This window comes from Gracilinanus agilis, chromosome 2 (genome assembly GCF_016433145.1).
Source record: "Gracilinanus agilis isolate LMUSP501 chromosome 2, AgileGrace, whole genome shotgun sequence".
Taxonomy (NCBI): Eukaryota; Metazoa; Chordata; class Mammalia; order Didelphimorphia; family Didelphidae; genus Gracilinanus; species Gracilinanus agilis.
Genome location: NC_058131.1, coordinates 549,942,202 through 549,949,577, shown reverse-complemented (window position 1 = coordinate 549,949,577; position 7,376 = coordinate 549,942,202).

The window sequence follows — 7,376 nt, the reverse complement described above, 5'->3', positions numbered from 1 at the left end:
ATTTATCACGCATTATCTAAAGTAAAGAAAGCAGGAATAATAATCATGATACCAGAGAAAGCCAAAGTAGAAATTGATCAGATTTAAAGAGATAAGGAAGGACAAAGGACACTACATTTTGCTAAAAGGTACTATAAGCAATGAAGTAATAACATTACTAAACATTTTTGCACCAAATGTTATAGCATGTAGATTTCTAAAGGAGAAATTAAAGGAGCTTATGGAAGAAATAGATATAAGACCATACTATTGGGGGACCTCAACCTTCCCCTTTTAGAACTAGATAAATTGAAACAAAAAATTAATAAGAAAGAAGTAAGGGAAATGAATGAAATATTAGAAAATTGGAGTTAATAGATCTGAAGAAAATTAAATAGGGATAAAAAGGAATATGCCTTCTTGTCAGCAGTACATGGCACATATACAAAAATTGACCATGTACTAGGACATAGAAATATTGTAAACAAATGCAGAAAAGCAGAAATAATAAATGTAACTTTTTCAGATCATAATGCAATAAAATTATAATTAACAAGGGTCCATGGAAAGGCAAGTTTAAAATTATTTGGAAAATAAATAATCTAATTCTTCAAAACTGGTGGGTCAAAAAAGAAATCATATAAACAATTATGGATTTCATTAAAGAGAATGACAATGAGGAGACAGCATATCAAAGTCACATAGATAAAAAATTCACTTGTAGGCATCTTATTTTAGGAAATACACTGATCAAGTTTCATACTTCTAGGTAATCACAGGTGTAGCCAAAAGAAGGAAACAAAATCTACCTCTTAGGGTTGTTTGAGTCGAGTAAGAAAATGCACATAAAACAATCTGCAAAAATCAAAAAGCCATATGAATGTTCATTATTATCATTATTATTTTGTAGAGATTTCTGTGTGGCCAATAGTTTGGAGAGATACCTCTGAGATCCTTCCAGATCTAAGATTCCATAATTCTTGATGTACAATCAGAAGAGAATGACCAGGAAGGTAAAAGGTAATATATTTATACTATATTAAAATTTGTTGAAGGAAATAGAGGTATTTATAGAAGCAAAATCTTTGGGAGTATAATAGCCCTACAGAAAGGATGCCAAGGGGTAAAGGGATTAGATTTCTATATTTGAAAAATGAGAATAGAAATAGAAGAAAATGAGTAAAATTTTGCAAAGATGTAGATTTGGATTCAACATAAAGGAAAATTTAATAACAGTTAATAATGTATGGAAATAGAATGGCCTGCTTTGTTTGATATTGAGTTCCTCATCCCTGGAGGTGCTACAAGACTAAATGGTCAAGGTCAAGGATGTAGATTCTGTATTTTATGTTGGGCAGAGTTCTGACCTCTGTTAACATGATATAGGGAATACTACATCAACCCCAGAATCATATACTATGTGGCCACCCTGGCGAAGTCAATGTCTCTGTCTCACCTCCTTGCCCCAGGCAACTCCCTAATACTACTGCAGGGTGAAAAATAATTGAATATCTGCACTTGTAAGGGAGATTTATTCACCAGAAGTTTCATACTCCAAGAAAATCACAGGTCCAACCAAAGAAGAAAATAGTACCTTATCTCCTGAGGCTGTTTGAGTCTCATATAAGATAATGTATATGAAATATTCCAGAAAATTCAAAGAGACATATGAAAGTGCATTGTTATCATTATTACATTTTAGAGATTATTGGGTATGGGTTAGGCTGGATAGATATTTCTGAGGTCCTTCCAAATCTGAGATTCTATGATTTCCTAGGCAAAAATCCCATACTTAAATAATTCTGTTAAAACAATGATATTAAAATAACAACAGTGACAATAGTGACAGTAAACATTTATTTAGGAATTATAAAATTAAGAAAGGACTTTAGATATATTAATTGACTTCATTATCTCCACATGTGAGAAATATACTACTTTATCCCCATTTTATAGATGAGGAAAATATTGCTCGACCAGAATAATGAGAGTAGGCTGAAAATATTAAATGAGTTTAGAGATGAAAAATTGAGATGGGTAGTAATATTAGGGGGAGGAGGAGCTTCCAACTAGCAATAGAATGATAAATTTTTTTCAGGCCCTGATGTATAGGCAAGATTTTTGTAAAGAGATAATGACTAATTCCTAGAGAGGAAAAAAATGTTTTTAAAATAGTTTTTCTAGATTACATGTCAGTTCAATTACTTAATATTTATTTTCTGATATTCCTCAGCCTATATTCTCTCTCTCCTTCGTCTCCCTCCTCAGGCAGGGCAGTATGATATAGGACAGGATATAGGTTATACATATATTACCACAAATATGTATTTCCATGTTTGATATGTTGTGAAAGAAGACACATGTTACTTACACTAGAGAAAAATTAATGGAGAAAATAAAATAATGAATGGTATGTTTCAATTTTTATTCAGACTGTGCATTTCTTCTATGGTGTTGGACAACCTTTTTTTTTTGTTACTTGGTCATAGGGAATAATCCTGGTGATATATTGCTGTAGACTTTTTGCTATTATTTTATTTAAGATTTTTGCATATGTAATTTTCTTTCTCCATTTTGGTCTTTCTGGCTTAGGAATCAGCACCTAATTTGTGTCATAAAAAGAATTTGGTAGGACTCTTTCTTTGCTTATTTTGCCAATAATTTGTATAGTTTGGGGATTAATTGTTCTTTAAATGTTTGATAGAATTTGCTCATGAATCCATCTGTCCCTGAAGATTTTTTTCTTGGAGAGTTCATTGAAGGCTTGTTCAGTTTCATTTTCTGAGATCAGATTATTTAAGCATCCTATTTCCTCCTTTGTTAATGTAGGCAATTTAAATTTTTCTAAATAGTCATCTATTTCACCTATATTATCAGATTTATTGTCATATAATTGGGCAAAATAGCTCTTAATTGTTTTAATTTCCTCATTAGAGGTGAAATCACGCTTTTTATTCTTGAACTGGTAATTTGATTCTTTTCTTTCTTTTTTTAAATCAAATTCACCAATGCTCTGTTTTATTTGTTTTTGTTTTTTTAGAACCAGCTGCATAGTCTTATTAATTAGTTCAATAGTTTTATTACTTTCAATTTATAAATTTCTCCTTTGAGTGTTAGGATTTCCAACTTAGTCTTTAATTATGGATTTTTCACCTGTTCTCTTTCTAGTTGCCTGCTCAGTTCATTGATATACTTTTTCTCTATTTTGTTGATATAAGTACTCAGGGATATAAATATTGCCCTGAGTAGTGCTTTGGCTACCATAAATTTCAGTATGTTGTCTCCTCATTGTCATTTTCTTCAATGAAATCAGCAATTTTTCTATGATTTGTTCTTTGATCTACCCATTTTGAAGAATTAGATTATTTAGTTTCTAATTAATTTTAATTAGCCTTTCCATGAACCCTTATTGATAATTTTTATTGAATCATGATCTGAAAAAGTTGCATTTATTATTTCTGCTTTTCTGTATTTGGTTTTGAAGTTTTTATGCCCTAGTACCTGGTCAGCTTTTGTATATGTATCATCTATTTCATTCACTTCCTTTCTTTCTTTCATATTTATTTTATTGGTTAGATTTATCTAATTCTGATAAAGGAAGGTTAAAGTTCCCCAGTAGTATAGTATTACAATTTCTTCCTTAAACTCCTTTAGTTTCTCCTTTAAATATCTGGATGCTATACCATTTGGTGCATATAGGTTAAGTGCTGATATTTCTTCATTGTCTATACCACCTTAAGTAAAGATATAATTACCTTCCTTATCTGTTTTAATCAGATCTAGTTTTGCTTTAGCTTTTTTCCATGTGACATAATTTAGCCCATTTTACTTCTCTCTTCCCATTTCTCTTAGTGAAATTCACTTTTCACCTCTAGATTTTTTTTTACTATTTTTTATTTTAACATTAATTTCTTTTTAAATTTTGAGTTCCAAAAGTACTTGATATACTTATAATGTGCTCAGAGTTCTATCTCTGGAGGGGGATAGCACTTTTTCTTCATGTCTCCTTTGTAATTGTCTTAGATCATGGTACTGATCAGTGTAGCCACATCTTTCACAGTTTATCATCATAATATTATTTCTCTTACTGTGCATGATGACCTCCTGGTTCTTCTCTCTTCATCATGCATTGGTTCATAGCAGTGTTTCCCTGTGTTTTTTCCCCCTTGAAACCATCCCCTTCATCAATTTTTGTTGCAATTTTTCTTTTTAATATGTTTTATTTTATTTTTATTAATAAAATTTATCACTTGTCCCTGCCCTCCTCCCCCGTCCTTCATCACAGAAAGCATCATTAGAGCATTTTTCACATATCTATGTATGGCTTTGATTTCTTCATCTAAAAATTGTCTGTTCATATCTTTTTATCTGTAGTCAAATGGAGGATGGCTCTTATTTTTATGAATTTGACTAAGTTTGCTATATATTTTAGATATGAGACTTCAATCTGAGAGGCTACAAAGTCCTTCTTCCCAATTTTTTTTTGTTTTCCTTCTAATTATGGCAAACTTTGTACAAACCTTTTTCAATTTATTGTACTCAAAATTATCCATTTTCCATTTCACAGTGCTCTCCATCTCTTGTTGGTGCATAAATTCCTCATTTATAAATCTGGTAAGTAATATATCCTCTGTTCTAATTCATTTATATCTCCTTCTATATCTAGGTCATGTATCCATTCTGATCTTATCTGAGTGATTGCATAAGATATAGGCCTATATCTAGTTTCTTCCAAATTACTTTCCAGTTGTCCCCCAAATTTTACCCAACAGTGGTTTCTTATCCCAAATATCTATATCTATGCTTTTATCAAATACAAGGTTACTATAATCTTATATCCATCATCATTTCTTAAACCACAACAGTATTTCATCAAAATCATATGTCCCAACATGTTCAGTCATTCCCAAATTCATGAGCATTCTCTCAATTTCTATTTTTCCCTACTACTAAAAAAACTGCTATAAATAAATAAATATGCTATATACATAGGCCCTTTTCCTTTCCCTTTGTTCTCTTTGGGGTACAAACCTAGTAATGGTATTGCTGACTCAAAGTATATGCACAGTTTTATAGCCTTGTGGGCATAGTTCTGAATTGTCCTCCAGAATGATCAAACTAGTTTGACAACTCCACCAACATTTTATTAGTGTACCTATTTTCCCTCATGGCTCTTCCAGTATTTGTCATTATTGTTAGGTATGAGGTGGAAGCTCAGAGTTCCTTTAATTTGTATTTCTCTTATCAAAAGTGATTTGGAGTATTTTTCATATAACTAGATAGCTTAGATTTCTCCTGAAAATTTTCTGTTTATAACTTTAGACTATTTATCAACTGAGGAATGGCTTATTTTTTATTTGACTCAGTCCCCTATATATTTGAGAAATAAAGGCTATTTCCGAGAAATTTGCATTAACTTTTTTGATATTACTTCATTATTTTACCTTTTACCAATATGTTGTTTCTTTGATTATCATTTTTATAAGGTCTCATTGCTTTTGTTTTGTCTGAAATAATGATTGCTATCCTTATCTTTTTTTTTCTTTCAACTGAAACATAATGGATTCTACTCCATTCTTTTTTTTTTTAACTCTGTATGTGTCTTTTGGTTTCAAGTGTTTTACCAGTAAAGAACATATTGTTTTATTCTAGTTTCTGATCCCTTCTCCTCTCTGTTTCTATTTTATGAATGAGCTCATTCCATTCAGATTCAATTATGATTACTATGCATTTCCATTTATTCTATTTTCTTCTATTCATCCTTTTCTCTCTCTTTTTTATCCTGTTTTGCTTCCGACTTCATTTTTTTTGTGTGTCCAAGGTCACACAGTAAGTTAGTGTCTGTTTATTAAAATCTTTCCCATCTAGTGTTTATTTCTTCTTTCCCATTCTATTATTCTGCTTCTCTGAAAAGAATAGCAGGCATGAGGAAGGGGGTTGGGGAATATGGAGGATGGGGCTCAACTCCCAGGACACCCCAGTCTTCCATGGCTCAGCCCCTACCTCTCGGGTTAAATCAGGGATCAGGAGGGAAGGTTCCTCACAGGGTGGAAACCACTTTCTTCTGGCTTCAAGTCTTTGTGGAACTGGTGACCATCAGAAATACCAGAGCCCCCAAATCAGATTTACTGGGGTTTTCTCCCTTCAGGGCAGGCCAGGGGATAGAATTCCCTGGGACTTATGTGCAGCAATTGAGGGCAAATCCAGGTAAGGGTAAAGGAATAACCAGAGGGGATAACTTACAATGGTCCCAGGGCTGAAAGGTTGAGACCTTCCCCCCTACACACACACATACACAGAGACCAGTGACACAGCTGTGGGTGCCTCTTAGCCTAGGGGAGGACTGTGGAGCTTGAACAAGGAGTTAAAAGATAAGGCTATGAATTTCCCTGTTGGCTTCTGAGAACCATGGGAAATTATTGCCTTTGCTAGGATTCCATGTTGAATCACTCCCATAGTTTGAAAGATGGAAAGGACTTTCAAAGTCATCTAGTCTATCCCATTTTATAGACAGTAAATGACTTCCCAATTTTCCTGAGCACACACATAAATGGGAGAGTCAGGATTTCAACCAAGTATCTCTTTGCTATACACAATTCTGCCTTCCTTTTAAAAAATCTTGCTGGAGATGAGTGGGCACCACCTTCCTCTTCCTCAACAAAACTCTATTAAAATTGGGCTCAAAATATGTCAAATTTCTCAAGTAGTAGAACTAATGAGGGATGAGGGAGGGGAGGAGGAATACTCTCACAGCAAACAAGAGACAGATTTAACTTCCCCGCTCTGTGATTGGAGCAGGGATGGGCAGAAATCAAACCCTAGAAGTGGCCTTAATTCCCATTCTGAGTTCCAGTTTGGTGATGAGTTCCTACTGTGGCATTCACCAACCAAATGGTTCTCTCCCTTCTAGGTCTTGCTTTTACCAAGGGTAGGGCAGGGGTAGAGACTGCATAGGGACTCTGGGTCTGGCCATCCCTGGGGAGGTTTCTGAAGGATAAAAATGTCTCTTGGCTTCTCTCATCTTTCTTGGACTTCTGGCTGTCTGTGTGCAGCCACAAGACCAAAGGACAGGTTATCTGTTTGGTGAGGAGAAACAGGAGTGACCAAGTTGCCATCCTGGGCTTCAATAACTGAGTGTGCTGAGGCTGGAATGTGGCAGGGGAAGGCTGGGTTATGGATGGCTTGGTCTAGAATTCTATCCTGGGGCAGGAGAGAAGAGATTTGTTTCTGTGTTAGTGTGTCTCTTTTTCTCCATGTCAGTCTTTCTCTCTGTGTCTCAGTATCTTGGAAAATTAGCACCTCTCTCTCTTTCTCTCTCTCTTTCTCTCTCTCTCTCTCTGTCTCTCTCTCTCTCTCTCTCTCTCTCTCTCTCTCTCTCTCTCTCTTTCTCTCTCTCT